General features: G+C 37.4%; 1 long non-coding RNA gene across 2 annotated transcripts in view; it reads right to left on the bottom strand.

The window, feature by feature from the left end:
* LOC115493671 (uncharacterized) overlaps positions 1-1,557 on the bottom strand; it is a 111,949-nt gene extending 110,392 nt beyond the window's left edge. Inside the window, exon 1 of one of the 2 annotated variants that reach the window (XR_012054530.1) lies at positions 728-1,557. This is a non-coding gene — a long non-coding RNA (uncharacterized lncRNA). The remainder of the gene's footprint in view (positions 1-727) is intronic. The other variant, XR_005979463.2, reaches the window with a different exon arrangement.
* Positions 1,558-16,648: the final 15,091 nt, after the last annotated feature.

Raw genomic sequence — 16,648 nt, 5'->3', positions numbered from 1 at the left:
TATTCCACTCTGATGCCTATGAGCCAGCTTGTTCACCATCTTTCCTTCCAAAGCTGTGCTACTGCAAATGAAAGGAACAGTGATACCAAACACTGATTTACAGGGGTAACTTTTGTGCCTGTTATCCAATGACAAGATGATGTGAAAGACTGAAATATAACTTTGGCAATAGGCTCAATGCTTCTTTAAGCCAAATTCCCTGATTACTGGGTTACAGAAGCAGATATATTTTTAGTCCATTCCTGTGGCCTAATACATCATTGACTACCTTCTGCAGAGAAAGGATTTAAGCATATCTCTAGTATTTTCTCTAAAAAAATAATGGCATCAATGTGTTACCAACATCTGATTAAATGAAAGGTATGGGCTTTACTTCATTACTTTATTTTCAAGAGCAAAGCACAGACAGTCCCTTGCAAGGAAAGGTTTCTGATGCTTTTGGTCTTTAGTTACCGTTGCCTTAGAAAGGCAAAATTTGACATGCTACACTGTCAAATTGCCATATGACTTTAATCTTAATACCCCCCCTACCTATACCTCTACTGCATCCCTCTTCCCCCAAAATTACATGGAGCCCCAGACAGCAAATTCCTTATTCTTAGGGCCAGGTGGCATTGCTGTAGCTGAGCTCAAGTCTCATTCACAGAGTAGGATGACATAGCAATAACAGTGAGTGTAAACTGACCCATGTATGCATAAGACTTCCGAAAAGGTTTCACTAGCTCACCTTTGTTCAGTTCACCCATCTTGAGTCAGCTCTGTCCAGGCTTACAGGTGATCCTTCCAGAACCATGTGAATCCTGAGATTAAGAAGCAGCAGTTTCCCTCCTTATCCATTATTACTGCATTATTTTACAGTATAAAAATCAGAGCCTGCCTTTATTAGATTCTCTACATTGCCTCTCAACCCTCTTTCAGAGTGGGAATGAGAAAGAAAAAGACAGTAATTTAAAAAAACAAACCCTAGAAATCAAAAGCATAACATTTCCCACTGCTAACTTCATGAATTTAGATTTTGCCAAGCAGAAAAATACATATTGAAACACAGCCAACATCTATAATCTTAACTCTTGTTCTAACTTAATTTTGCTTTAAGGTTCTAACTGCAGGTGTTTGGGGATTTTTCTGCCCTCAGCAGTTTGACTGCATGCTTGTTGCATCAGACCAACTTTGCTGAGCTACTGAGTTCCATTACACACACACACACAAAAGTACAGTATCACCTCATAAAACACTTCCAGGCTTCATCATCTGAGTAAAGATATGACAAGGCTGTTTATCAGTAGGTAATAAGACAGATAATTTAACTGTACAAGCTCTAATTGGTCTAATTCACTAACTGACCTCTCACCACTTGATTCACTAGTACAATTGAGCTCTGATAAAGCCTTTAATTGTAAATTGCACACAGCTGTGAGCTGCTTCTCACGCTGGCACAAAAACACTATCATCGACTGTTTCATCTCTGCGACCTGCTAATTTGGAGCATATGTAACTGTTTTTAATGCTGAAGGCTTGACATACCACAAACAGCAGATGTTGCAGCTGCCCCTGAGACGCTTTATTTAATTCAATTACGTCTTTTGGAGATATGTAAAAAAGCTAGGCGAGATGAGAGAGGGCAGGAGAATGTTAAAAATGGAGCCCCTGGTTGAGGCCCAGGTGGCTCGATAGGCAAATGATTGGGTGAATGTCTAAATGATCTTTTTAATTGAGTAGACTGACGGCTAATCAGGGTCATGAAGTGTTATCACACTGATGAGCTGAGTGGAGCCCTGGGCTGCTCTGCAATTAATGCTGCTTTTGTGAAAGGAGAAAAAAGGAAGATAATGTATACCATCTGGCAATTGTTTATGATAAAAGCAGCAGTTTGCTACAAATTCAAGTTAAATGCTATTCATAACATTATTTCTTCTGCTGCTGCAGAGGGCAAGGACATAGAGCCCAGGCCTTTGTCTGACTTTCTCATTCTCTTTCAACAAGCAAAACATTCATTTGCTTCCACGTGTGTTATTATTAATTACTTGCCTGCTTGTTAATGTATGGCCCAAATGATGCTCTCTGAAATGCCAGGAATAAGTCCAGCAATCTAGATTTTGGATGCTTCATGCCAAAGCATCCCATGAGATAAAGATGAAACTAAGGTCTCAACTTGTAGCTAAAAGCCGGAGAGAAAACAAGTTAGATGTTTTGTCAGTGCTGGGTACCCATCCCCCTTCCCCTGCTCTGTTGCATTTTGAGGAGATTGAATCCTTTGGAAGACACACTTAAAGGTTCAGAAAAAAAGCATGGTTTTCATAAGGAGGGAAAAACTGAAGCTGATGAATGTCTATGTGAAGGAGTTTCACTAGGCCTTAGAAGGTTTGGCTTTACAAAATTAAAAAACAATTCACCAGCAAGTCAGGGGTGTTATGGGGACATGGCTTTCTAGCAAGGTAAGGAGAAGTAGACAGGTACTGCTGACAGCATAACACTGAGCTAAATGCTCATCCCTGTAAGCAGAATATTATTCTACTACTAGGTAGAAGGACATGACAAGTGGGGAAAAAATAATCCTGGCAATTCTTCTTAGGTTTTAAACAAGCTGGGAGCTGAAAATAACACTGCTGGGGCCCACCTTAAAGAGGACAACCAGCAGTCAAATTAGGGAAAATTTAACAATATATAGTGTCACTTCTGACAAGAAGACAAAGCCTTGGCTTAAAACTTAGATATTAAGAGCTTATTTATTGCTTACAGATTAGTTCTGAAAATCAGGTTGTTCCAATTTTCCTGGCTGCATCACAAATATATTGCACATCCTTAAGAGTCACTTAACTTGTATGTGGTTTGTCTGACAGAGAATCTAACCCAATATTTTTTTAAACCAACAAATCAAAGTTAATCAAAATTAACAAATATCTATTTTAACTCCTCCTTAAAACTTAAAAGGCTAGAAACAGAGACTGTCCCTCTGCCAGAAAAGTTGGAAAGAATTGGACTTTGTAAAGTTCATTTAATTCTTGGGGTGCTGGAAACACGTTTTCTGTATCAATTCTTTTATTGTGTTTGATACATTTTCACCTTATGACTGGATTTAAGCATCATGTATATCTTCAAAGCAAGATATTGATGAACAGTACTCTAGTAAAAGGAGGAATAAGCTCAAAAGCAAAGCACCAGCCTCAAGCTTAGATCTTAGAAGTTTTTGTCTTAACCCCCTGTTAGTTTTTCACTTCTGTGGACTACAGATGAATACACCAGTTATTACCTGTGACCACTTGTTATTTTCTGCCCTTACTAACCACTGTGTACTGAAGAGGAAATATCAGTAATGTTTACAGAGACAATCTGTTTGCAACCTAGAGAAGAGAGGGATATGCTGCTTTAAGGATTTCACTCAGCAATTAAACCATGCTTTGAGTCAAACTTCTAGCTATGATTAACAGACCCATGCTATAAATACACACTGCAGACTCCTTAGCAATTTCCCACCTGCTCCCTACTCTTCCATGTACTGCAACATTCAGAAGTGCCTGGGAGACTGTTTTCTCTTCCAAGGGAAGTTTTGCAAGATTCTTTAAGTTTTCCTGCTCTAAACCAGGAGAAAAACAACAAGAAACAAAATGCAACAAAACAAACAAAAGAACCCCAGCAAGAATTCAAAAGGGAAGGGAAGGGAAGGGAAGGGAAGGGAAGGGAAGGGAAGGGAAGGGAAGGGAAGGGAAGGGAAGGGAAGGGAAGGGAAGGGAAGGGAAGGGAAGGGAAGGGAAGGGAAGGGAAGGGAAGGGAAGGGAAGGGAAGGGAAGGGAAGGGAAGGGAAGGGAAGGGAAGGGAAGGGAAGGGAAGGGAAGGGAAGGGAAGGGAAGGGAAGGGAAGGGAAGGGAAGGGAAGGGAAGGGAAGGGAAGGGAAGGGAGGGGAAGGGAAGGGAAGGGAAAGGGGAAAGGGGAAAGGGGAAAGGGGAAAGTGGAAAGAAGGAAAATAAAATAAACAGGAAAGTATAGTCTGCAGGAGGACTTTGTCTGAAGAAGCTGGGAGATCTCAGCTACAGATGACATGGCTGATGTGCCCAGCACAGTGACACAACCCCAAAGTAGTGTAGGCAGGAAGGAGCAGCACTGCTGGTACCACAGGGCAGTCCCCAGCACAGGTGAACCATGTTGGTCCAGCAGCAGGCTGACACAGCCATACTGCTTTTAGATTCTGCTTAGTCCATGCTGCTTTCTAGGCTGGCAGTGCTATGCTCTACTCTATATGTAGATATGCAAAAGGCCTCCCTGAGCCATCCATTTAACTCTGAATTATGAATACAAGTTGAAATGGTTGTACAATACCTCATGAAATAAAGGCACATCAAATGTTGGTCTGTCCCCCAGCTCAGCTTATGGATTTAAATACCCTAAATGAGCCAGATGAATAGTGGGTCAGTGCTACTATTGCTGATCAGAAATCCTTGCCTTATTAAAACAGGTACATCTTGGAAAAAAATGTTTCCATTTCAAGGAACAAGTGTATCCTGAGAAAAACATTCCCAAGAAATTTCCCAACTGTATCTCTTCAACAACAGCTGTTCACCAGGCTAGTGTTTCATCATGGTAGTGAGAGATATGAAAGGGTTTTTTAACTGAACAATTGAGGTAGAACATTACCCTACTTTATGTTTTAATAAGGGCAGAAAAACAAAATACTAGGGAAGAATGCTGTGATGAGAGCACCTTGTGAGTTGTGTTAGGAAGAAGTGCCTGCTGAGGGTGTTTTGAGAGTGCAGGAAGTTATCAGATATTGCAGCAGGCAGCAGCTCTTGTTAAGACTGTGGAGTTAGACAGAAATGTTGCTACTAACACCATGCTTTAAAAGACAGCTTAAAATAATACTCAAGATAGTCTTTGTGGCATTTTGAAATCATGGCATTAAGCTCTGAATTATGGATGAATGCTGCTTTATTTTAGTTTAATAAAGGTATCCTGCTTTTTCTCTCAGACTAGTATTAGACACAATAAAAAAGAAACATTCTTTCCAAGATTTATTATGCTATTTGAGTTCTCTTCTGTGATCAGTTTCAGATTCTTTTTCTGATTTTTTAGCTACAAATTAATGTAAAATCTTCATACATAAAAAAGAATTTGCAGTGACACTTCCACTTATTTCTGGAAGAGTTTAGGACTCCTATATTTTATGTACTTTTAATGAGACAGCGTATGAATTCTATAGTTTTAATTTCATTATGGTGTGACAGATTTTTTTTCAGGATGACTGGGGCTACATGAATAGCTGAACTTTCATTTTCATGACTGGACCTAAAAACACTATCATTTTTACTGAACTAGGTAATTTGTTTCAGCTCAAAAAAAAAAAAAAAGAAAGAAAACATAAAGTAACTCTATGTTGGCAGTCTGAGAAGTCCTTTGGAAGTGTAAACCTGAATTAAAGACCTGAATCCAGGAATATTTTAATACGTTGTAGGACTATTCCAACAGAAGAGTTTTTAGGGAGAACTTTCTAAAAATATACTTTCCCAAATATTTGGTTCACAGTCCTATCTCCATGCAAATAAAGAGAAGGAAAAAATCCTCCTTCCTTTGTCTCAACTCTGTGACAAATATTTGGACTATTGGACCCTAAAAATTTTTACTATCAAAAAAAAATGTACTTTCTCTTACTAGGAACAGTAGGACATTGTTATCTTAAAAGTGAGCTTAAGGTGTTGTTCTGCCATATAGACTCACCTTTACCACCATACAAGTATGTCTGTTGGAGGGGAGTGCAGAAATCTCATCTGGGCAATTAAATCACTATGCATTTTATCAGTAAAATTATGAATACAGATCTTAGCATTTTGTTGAAACATCAATAACCATTCAAGTAGCTCCTAATGTCCTTTCTTGGAAGTACCTTAAACTTTTATAAAAATCTCAGGTTAGCACAATGACTTACAGACTCTTTGAAGTAAAATGGATCTGAAAAGTTATGCTGCTTTGCCTTCAGTTCAGAATTCAGTATAGAGTCCATTCTCCTCCTTCCACAGAACTCCCATACTTTGTATATGGCTGGGGGAGAGACCAGGATATAATTTAAAACTCAGAACTGTCCCATGTGTTCATAAAATCCACTGTTGCTGCCACAGGATGGGAGGAAAAGAAATCTGGGAAGGATTTTTCTTTCAGTACCAGTGTTTCCAACAGCCACATGATCTTCCTGAGCAGTGGCTTAGCCAGAATTTGAATCTTAAAACTACTCCTGCATTAGGCCATAGGCAGTGCCAGAGCATTACATGAGCAAGGCATTTCAGCTCCATCATAATTTTACCCAGGGGACTGAACTCCAGAGGCACAGCAATACATGTGTGAAAACCTGCTAAATACAATATCTTCCTTAGATAAAACCACAGGCAGAGAAACATGAGGTAAGTTTACACTGCTACCCTGAACATAATAAGATTTTTGCTATGTTTTCTTCCAAATTTGCCTTGAAAGAATATTTTTGCTATGTTTTCTTCCAAATTTACCTTGAAATAAGAGCATTGAAAGTGAATAGTTATGCTAAATGTTGAGGAAATATTTAAGCAAAATGTTTTCATTCATCTAACTTCTGTGAATAATATTCTAGAAATGCCTCTGTCCCTCTGTTTAGTGTAAACACCTAATTTTAGCCTACCTTAGGTTTGTAACAGGGACGTTATTCAGAACAACTACATTAGATTACATGAATATTTCCCATGGGGTCAAAATCCAAAAGACAACTTTAAAAAATGTTGGTTGCTAAGATTGTATATTCAAATGAATTTTAATGAGGTGGAGTAAGGCAAATTATGTTTTGCAATGCAGTGTACAAACCTAAAATAAATCAGTGAATGAAAATATCCAAATGCAAACACAGTTTGATATAACTCAGAACATCCTAATTGCTCTTGGAAACAGGAGTCTCATAAAGTACATATAAACTGTGTCATCTTGACAAAGAGCACCCCTGCATCCTGGAGTTTTCTACTGAGTTTGTTTTAAGTTTATGCTAAAATAAAAAGGAACTATTTTCAAGGGCACGACAGACAGATGTCTAACTCCAGGCAAAGTCAACACCTGAGAGAATATATTACACTAAAATCTTGAGAAGATTTCCAAAGCCTCGAGAAAGAGATAGGAAGAATTCAACCACTGATAGCTAAGTGCAGTTTTGCAACCCATGTAAGACAACTCAAGATTGTTCTTCTGCCAAAAAGGCTATCCCTGAATTCTCACCACCTTATAACCATATATTGTATCTTTCTTGAACTGGAATGAAGAAAAGCATAGAGTTTTTACTTTTTTTTTTTTTTTTTTTTTGTAGGATTATTTTTTCCTTTGTCTGAGATGAAGAAAAGAATGAGTACGTGGAGGAAGGTAGAGGCATTGTAACTTTAAATTACTCATAAAACTGAAGAGAGCAAACAGAAGGTGCAAATTGTAGTGACAGCTTACATTTAGAGATCAAAATTTGCATGGCTCTTTAGCCTAGTTCTCTCTTCAGATGTACTATTAAGTATATGTTAGATATACAAATCAGTTACTAAGCAAACATAGTATCTATTAGAGATACTTGAAGCTTTCTAGCTATTTTAAGACAATACAGACACAGCTATGTAAATACTTGGAATTTAATCCTTAGAAATCTATGTTCTCAACACTAATGTGCTAAAATGACATGTGCTAAAATTCAAAGCAAATGTGTTTTCCAAATCACTTAGACCCAAATCAATGGAGAAAAACAAAAAACCCACCCCAAAGCTGTCCAAAATTTTCCTTTTGATTTTTTTACTCTACTTTGCAAGGCATGAAAATACTCAGATGTACTACCTTATAAGACATCTCTCTCATAATAATACAAATTAATTTGAAAAGTATGTCCTCATTATTTTCAAAACAAGCATATTAATTTCCAGTTCAAAGTGTCCTATTTTTTTTCTTTCCATAATAATTTTAAAGGCATATTTCGAAGAAAAAAAAAAACCAAACTAAAGGAATATTTAAAAAATAATGTTTTTTTAACTCCAAACAACATTTTTGCTCCCCTAGACATCTCATTCAGAACTGCATGTTCACCAGACCAAAAGAACAACCTCTTTTCCCACAAAACTTCAGCCTAAGGATATTTGCATAGAATACAGTATTTCAAACAGTGAACCACAGTTCAGACAGTTCAGTGACAGACTAAGAAAATTAAGACTGTTCAGCCTGGAGAACAGAAGGTTGCATGGAGAACTCATAGCAACTCCAAGTATCTGAAGTGGAAGCCAAAAAAAGACTCTTCTCAGGAACTGTAGTGATAGGACAAAGAGTAATGGGTACAAACTGAATGAGGGAAAATTTAGGTATTTAAGAATATTTCACAGAAATTTAAATGAATAATTTAGCTATTAGGAAGAAATTCTTTATTGAGAGGGTCTTGAGGCACCAGAAAAGTTTGCCCAGAGAGGTTGTGAATGCTCCAACCCTGGCAGTGTTCAAAGCCAGGCTGGATAAGACATGAACAGCCTGGTCTAATGGGAGGCGTCCCTGCCCACCATGGTGGGGGGGCATTGGGACTAGATGATTTTTAAGGTGCCTTATCATTCTATGAATCTACAATTCTATGATTCTAAAAAGGCAAGCAAATTTTATGGAGTTTTCTTAATAAAAATAAATGGTCACAAGTCTTCCTTCCCTGAAGAAAGTGTGCATGTTTAAAGTGACTGCTGTTTCAAGTGCATCTGTTCTGCCTAATTTTAATCCTAAAACTCTACTTTACATACTTTACATCAGGCTCAGTTAAAGATAACTTTCTTACCATTTGCTAGACAGCCTAGGAAATTTTTATTAATAATGACTAGGAATTAAATTTTAATGCTAAAACCACTTCAGTGTATAAATATAGTGTATTCACTGCTAACAAAACTGCAATGTAGCTCTTATAAGAAAGTAAAAAAAGAAGAAGAAAGTAAAAAAAGGCTTGTTTCTAATTTATTGTGGTGTAACAGATCTCGAGTGATATCTGTTCTCTTTCCAGAAAGGCAGATGTTGGATTACAGCAATGGAGCAGAATCAACCCAATCTTATGCTCCTTAAAAAATGAGTATAATAAGGATCTCTGGGAATACAGTTTTTGTGATTCACTCCCAGAAGGGACACTGCTGGAGATTACACAAGGTGAGGTTCAGCAGCATCCACTGTGCATACACCAATATTTGCAGGGGGGAATCCAGCCCAGAGTCTGCTAAAAACCACTACTGTGTTTTTTCTTGGCCAGAGGAAACCACAAAATACCCACACTCACATATGGATTCATTTCCAGACTACAGAAGTTTAAATAACTTCTAAAAAATACTCTGAAGGAAAACAAGTGAACTTCTAATGATAAACAACTTCTGTGATACTCTCTATATTTATACTCCCCAGTTCCATGCAGAGCTAACAACAAAGGGCTTGAACAGTCTGCAGTGTTACACGGTCTATCACCCTGCAAAGGTCACAGTGGAAACCCAGCTCTGCTCTGTGCCTCCACCAACAACTTAGCAAGGTTTTGGCTGGCCTCCCTCCCTCTGCCCTTAGTCACCTTGCAGTTGGGGGATGCATGATCTGGATGGTGAGAGAGAGAGCTCATGCTAAGAATCCTCCTTATCTTTCTCTTATGCCTAATTTCAGGCACTTTGGAGACACATCAACTCAGCAGCCGCACGGTGGATGCTTTAGCTCAAGGCTGCTGTCTGCTCTCTTTTGGTGCACCACTGTGGTTGGAGAGACTGAGTAGATAAGTATATGTTGATAAATTAAATGTTACCAACACCTCTCCTTACTTACTTACTTCTTACTGGACTCTTTTTCCAATATTAACAAAGTTAACAAAGTTAAGCAAAACAAAACAAAAAAAAGAAATCAAACAAGAACAACAAAGGAGATTTGAAGTAATTCCATGTCCTGAGTAGACTATTTTAGAAAAAATATTATATATATATATATATATATATAAAAATTCATTTAAGATAACGAGAGATATCCTGAACCCTTTCTTACTTTTCTGCAAGGTTTTTAGGTCCACTATCATTGTGACTGCATATGCAGACATCCAATACCTTCTTACTAGCCTATTCTTCTTTCTACCTAGTACCTGCCAGTTTGCTGTCTGCTATGCCTTCCTCTGGATTGCTTGTAAAGAGACTCTCACCATCAGCAGCAGGCTGAGGGTGCTGCCAAACACAGGTACACATGTGCACATAGACACAGAAAGAGAACAAATTTTTCTGCAGTTCTCCTTCACTTACTGGCTTTAGACCTTGCACAGCACTATAGTATAGTAGCCCTTGAATCTTCACATTCAATTTTGATGGTTTAAAGTCTTTTGGTGACGCAGTCTCTTTCCTCTCAGGAATGGAAAACTTTAGTGACTGTTCATTGGAAAAATAAAAGATGTTAAAGCACAAATGGGCAATTTAATCTGACTGGGAGTGAAAACAAACTCTGCCTAGAAATGGAAATTAAAATTATACCAGTTGTATGTATTGCAGATTCTCCAGTGATCTTCGAACTACTACTCTTTGCAGCAGGAAACTTTGGATTTACATTTGGCTTTTGCAGTTCAACAAAAGTCTTAAAAAAAAAAAAAAGTTAATAAAACCAGGCCAAAGTCTGAAAAATAATATCCCTGTCCTGCAAGAAAAAGAACCATCCCCAGCCCTCACAATCCAACATGAACTTCACCTGTATGAATTGCATTAGGTGTTTGATTCTTTACTTTTTCTTGGAATGGTCATATTCCTTAGAAGACGACTACATCCTTTGTTGCTGTTGTGATTTTCTAGCACAGTATGACCACAGCCTTTCTGGAGAGAAACTTAAGGATGCACGCTTCTGTCAGGGTGCAGAGCAACCTCTGATGTTCATACTTTAGCTGTTTAGCATGATGGACAAGGGCTCAAGGTCAAAAATACTCCTAGCTTGCTGTCCCTCCTCAGTAAGAAACTGGATTTGTAAAGTGCTTATCCTGAGATAGACAGGATTTTTTGAACCTGCCAGTCCTGTTTGGGTATGTAAGGTAATTACACATAACCATGTACAGGTATGACTGTTTTATGATTTCCTGTGTGAAAATATTTTAACATCTTTCTGGCTGTGCAATAATGTCAAGATTTTAGTTTGCTAAAGCAACCAAAGAGCAACCTTGCAGAGAATCAGATCCCACTGCTGAGCCATGATCCAACTTGGGTTTCTAAAGATGGATGACATGAACAGTGATGTTCACTGTCCTTACAGAACTTCACTCAGGCTACTTTGGGGTCTTGTTATCCAATCAGACCGGCCTATTTTTTCCACTTATTGAGCAGTGCCTGACTTTTCACTGTGTCTGAAATCTACTGGAGAGGCACGAAGATTTAATTGGTAGCTTTGCAAAGTTTCCCTGAAGTCAAAGGGACAAGACGCTCTGATTAGCTCTAGATGTCAGAAATAAAAAACAAAAAATACATACCCATAGTCCTTTAAAAACTGAAGATTCAAAGTCCAGTTTTCATTTTGAAGGGGTTTGGATTTAGGGCACTAAAAACCCAAGTGGTTCTCAAACCACTATGTGTGCAAAATTAAATAACTGGTTTCTGACAAATTTTAATTTGAATCCTTTTTATTGTTCAGCAGAACCTAGTAACTGCTGATGCATAAGAATTTTGTTTTTTATCTTAGTTTCACTGCAATTTTTACATTATACTGTGTTGTCTGTAGTTTAAAAACCTTGATCATAACTATAAATACAGGAATCTTCAGGAATACCTTTCTGAAGAAGTACAAGTACAAGAATATAAGGGCCTAAAAAGAAAATCATTTACTAGGTTTATATCTCATAGGCCTCTCAATATGATCTCTAAAATCTGAAATAACTTCATATAAATTTGTCTGCAGAACATCGAAGCAGAAGCACAACTGTTTGCAAAAGTTGAGAAAAAGCATTTAAGTCTACTTGGCATCATTTCAGTTCTTTACAAATCTATTACACAAAAAAATCTTAGCTCCAGGGAGCTACACTATTGTAGCTGAACTGGAAGGTCTGACCCAGATATAGATTGTACCTATTATGTAGAGACCATCAATTGACAAACATTTGAAAGTGTTCAGAGTACTAACACGAATAATATATAAAAGAAATCCATTGGCACAAAAGCATATCATGAAACACCTGAGATACAACAAAGAAGATAGTGCTTGTTCATTGTGAACAGACATTTTCAAGTGGTTTACAGTTTTTACTTTGTTTTATAACAAGTTCAGTAGAATTTTAAAAACCTCAAAAACCACCTGGCTTTCAGAAAAAAAAAACTTTTAAAGAAAATGTAAAGAGTTATGCAATGATTCTGGGCATGTGTTCTGGGAATTTGAGTACCCACAGCACTCACCAGAATTTGGGGGAGAGGAACAGGGTTTCTTTATTCTTTTTAAGTTGTAAGTGATTCAGCTTGAGTGGGTTTCAGACAATCATGGCCAGTGAAAACCAGATCCACAGGAAAATTGGACAGAGTGTGAAAGAGACCTTGAAGTCGTGGGCTAAGGAGGAAGAACCAATGTTTTCTTCTTTGACAATCAGATTTGGAAAATTAAGTTCAACCTGCAAGTGAAGTTGATTAAATTTTTTTTTTTACATGTGTAAACATGAAGTTCACATCATTATCAGAATACGCATGCCCTGAACCCCATGCCAAAATAAACCAGGTGATCTGCTTCATACATGGACCTATTGTTAGTGCTGCAGCCCCTGTGCCTACTTTGAACTTTATGCATCAGCCAGGGTCATGCTAAAATGAAACATTATTCTTCATTTTATTCAATTCAATTCTTCAATTAATTTCTTTCATGGAGCTCAATGAATCAGAAACTTTTTCCCACTGATATCTGTAATACTGTGATTAACATCTAAAACACCCAAGATTTTTTGTGGTGTATAACGCAACTCAAAGTAAAACTACCCCTTTTTGATGATACTAGAGCCATTCTTAAAAATAATAGATGAAAATTAAATTTCAGGAACAAAATACCTCTGAATTTTCCCCTGTGTAGCATCCGTGGCTGCAGTCTAGAGCAGAACAAGAGCTGTGTGCTTTCTGTGTGAGTACAATATCAAGCACTACAAATGTTCAGCTTAGAACTGTCAAGCCACACATAAAATATTGATACCTCACATTGGCAGGGTTAATACAGTGTTATTTTAATTGCAAACACACTGTGGGTGATTAGTCAAACTTAGTGTGTCTTGAATTCTAAGATAAAAATGCCTTCTGGCTGGACCTCCTATGCAATTAGCACTATGACCCTCATGTGCTTTTCTCAGTTATTAATATGATTGGTCTAATATGAGTATTAGACATCATTCATTAACCTGTTGTGAACCATCTAAAAAACCATCTCTGAATAATAGACTACATTCCTTTTTCTAAATCCATTTACAAGTAAGGAAAGTGAAAAGGATGAAGACGAGCTTTCGCCATTACATTGACTGGTACAGTGTAAAGCAATATGTACTGTATGAAATAATGAAAGAGCGAATTAAATAACAGGGCATATCTGGCTTATTAGTAATGGATGATCAGGTGCTCATTCAGTTGAATTTCCAGCCTGTTCAGAAGATGAATGCACATGCCAGAACAGAAATATTTTAACTGACCCTGTCTGAAGATAAACTAAATCACTGTTTTGCCAGCTTACTTTATGTTGGATTTCTTTATTTATTTTCTTTTCTTCTATTTTTATTATTTCCTTTCCTTTCCTTTCCTTTCCTTTCCTTTCCTTTCCTTTCCTTTCCTTTCCTTTCCTTTCCTTTCCTTTCCTTTCCTTTCCTTTTCCTTTCCTTTTCCTTTCCTTTTCCTTTCCTTTTCCTTTCCTTTTCCTTTCCTTTTCCTTTCCTTTTCCTTTCCTTTTCCTTTCCTTTTCCTTTCCTTTTCCTTTCCTTTTCCTTTCCTTTTCCTTTCCTTTTCCTTTCCTTTTCCTTTCCTTTTCCTTTCCTTTTCCTTGCCTCACTATTTGTTAAAAAATAACAAATATTTATTTAACAGTAAATAAAAGGAAAAGAAAGGAAAGTGTTTTGGAACTTAAATGCTCTCTTCTGTTTGGACAGCTATTCAGTTAAGAGAAATCAAGTACTCCACTGTCTTCAATGCAATTGTATATTTTACATTAGCTGAGGAAAAAAACCCAGTAAAAGAACATTATCTACAGTAAGCAAGATTGGACTGTTAACAGGAAATGATTATATATTAGAAAGATTTCCTGGATCACTATTTTACCTAATAGCACTCTGAACTGAGTATTACTGTTTCGCTCCCACGTGAAAGCTTGGCCACTTCCCATTTTTTCACCCATCTCATATAGTTGGTCCTGTCAGTGTTCCTGACTTTGTGTGAGGCGCCCCTTCTCTGGTCTGCAGAAAAGGTCACACCTGTGGCAAGATATCTGCCTAAGAAGGGTGTTGAGATTTACTTTATCTGATGGGTAAGGCAAACCCCACCAGAGAGGAAAAGATTTAAAACATTGCAAGAAGCAGAGGGTAAGATGAAGGTTCTTGCCTGGTCTCTGCACTTCACTAGGAAGCACACCTGGTTTTGTAAAACTCCATGCGCTCCCTTGATGGGAAGGGGTCAGCTCTGCTCTCTCTGCTGGTGTGGTCACTACTAGGGCCTGGGACCTGGGACTGCCCGGCAAATATGTGAGGTGTAGGAATGACAGAAGCAGAAAGATTCTCTTAGATGTCCAGCTCATAATGCCTGAGACTTGGCAGGATGAACAAGTGAAATAATCTTCCTTTAAAGAAGTCAGTGTTCATGTTTCATAACCTTTATTTTTTTTGGAGTAGGATTCTGTGGATGAGTCCCCACTAACATAGGACTGAATTGTATATGTTTATAATAGGATTAAACCTTCCTCAGTGAGCATATAATTATTCTAGATATTCCTATTGGAAGGGATAAGAGGTTGAAGATTTGCTGGTTTTTCTCTATGATGTCTAAGCATGCTGTTTCATTAAGGTATCATCTTTTAAATCAAACTCCTGAATTACTTGAAGAGTAGTTCAGCGATTGCTTTTGACAAGTGGGCATGAAATACTTGTTAAAGAACTGTGTGTTGTTATCAAATGAGTATTGTGTTGTTTTCACAGAGATTTCCAGAGCCTCTTAGAAAGCCATACCTAATGCTTAAATTAAGCATTGAATCATATTACTTCAGCAGAAGTCAGCTACTAATAACGTGATTCTTACTGATCTGCTAACAACCTGGAGATCAGTTCAATTGTTAGGAATTCTAGCAATACCAAAATTACCACTGTGTTGAATTATTAATGGTTTGTATCAAAGAATGAGCTTAAATTGCTTTGGTCTTGTGTAAAAATTCCTCTGATCTTTGGCAATCATTATTTATTTACAGCTCGCATACATTCTCCCTCTTTCACAAAGAAATAAGGTTTCTTAAGTATGGCCAGGAGGCACTGAATTTTCATATGTAGTACTGTCCCTCAGTTAGAAAGACAGGGAAGAACTGCTGGCTTGAAGGTTCAGCAGGCAGCTTTTCCGTGTGAAAGGCAGGTTATCTAAACATTTTTTTCCCCTGAGAGAGATATTCATAATATTTATTCTAAAATACAAATATTAGGGCTCTTTGCTACATGTGAATTATCCTTAGGTATAGTAAATACAGTTCAGGTTAAAATAAAATCAGGGCATAGCAACAGCTAGTGTTTACATTTATAAAAAGTACATGTGGAGATTATTGCAGGAAGTGTTCCTGCATGTATTAAAAAGCCCCCTTTTTAGTTGGATAAAGAAGATTTTAACATTTAGACTTGAACCCAAGTTAGCTGTAACTGTAAATGTGGCTTCTATAGAGCATCTCTCCGGTTAATGTGGACATCTTCCCCTAAGTTGGTTCATTTTGCAGAAGGTAGATTAATACCAAATGTCCTGATTTATAAATTACACAGGACTGAGTATTTAATTTTTTTCTTTACATTCAACTTCGATCTATCAACTAACGTCTTGACAATCCTTTAGAGTCAGAGAGAGATAGGATCACCCATTTGTCACTATTACTTGTCTGTGTCAGACATATAATTACTTGAAGCATCTGGTCAGATACAATAAAAATGGAACAGAGAAATAAAGGACGTATTTGAGATACCATTGCAGTTTGTTCTTAAAACTGCAACACAATTTCAAATAGTTCATGACACTGTTTTAAAGATAAAGTTGTACAGAATAAATCCCTAAATTTTTGTTTATGAAAATAACTTGATGCCATTTGTTGCTTTGAGCTGATGTTTTTCTGTTGATAATCTGTTAACTTTCACAACATATACATAGAACAGATTTTCTTCAGAAACAGGATATAGCAAATGTTCCAAGCAAAATGCCTTTTAAGTTTTCATACAGCAGTTCTCAGTTCTGTCAGCTTTTATTTAAAACTGCTTCTTACTCTCTAGAAATCAAACTAGCTGCGAAAGGACTACAAATCCTCAAATTGTGCTTACCAGTTTTATAAGGTTTAACTGAAGGTGCACTCAGATTGTTAACAGAGTTTGATAGTTCCAGCACCATGAAAGGGAGAAGCATTAGGAGGCTCACCAGCTACTTAGTGCTTGTCACTATCATACCAGAGCAATATAAAACAGCACCTGACTCATCATTTTCCTGAA

The sequence above is a fragment of the Taeniopygia guttata genome, chromosome 2, assembly GCF_048771995.1.
Source record: "Taeniopygia guttata chromosome 2, bTaeGut7.mat, whole genome shotgun sequence".
NCBI classification, from domain to species: Eukaryota; Metazoa; Chordata; class Aves; order Passeriformes; family Estrildidae; genus Taeniopygia; species Taeniopygia guttata.
This window is presented reverse-complemented; position numbering and strand designations above follow the sequence as displayed.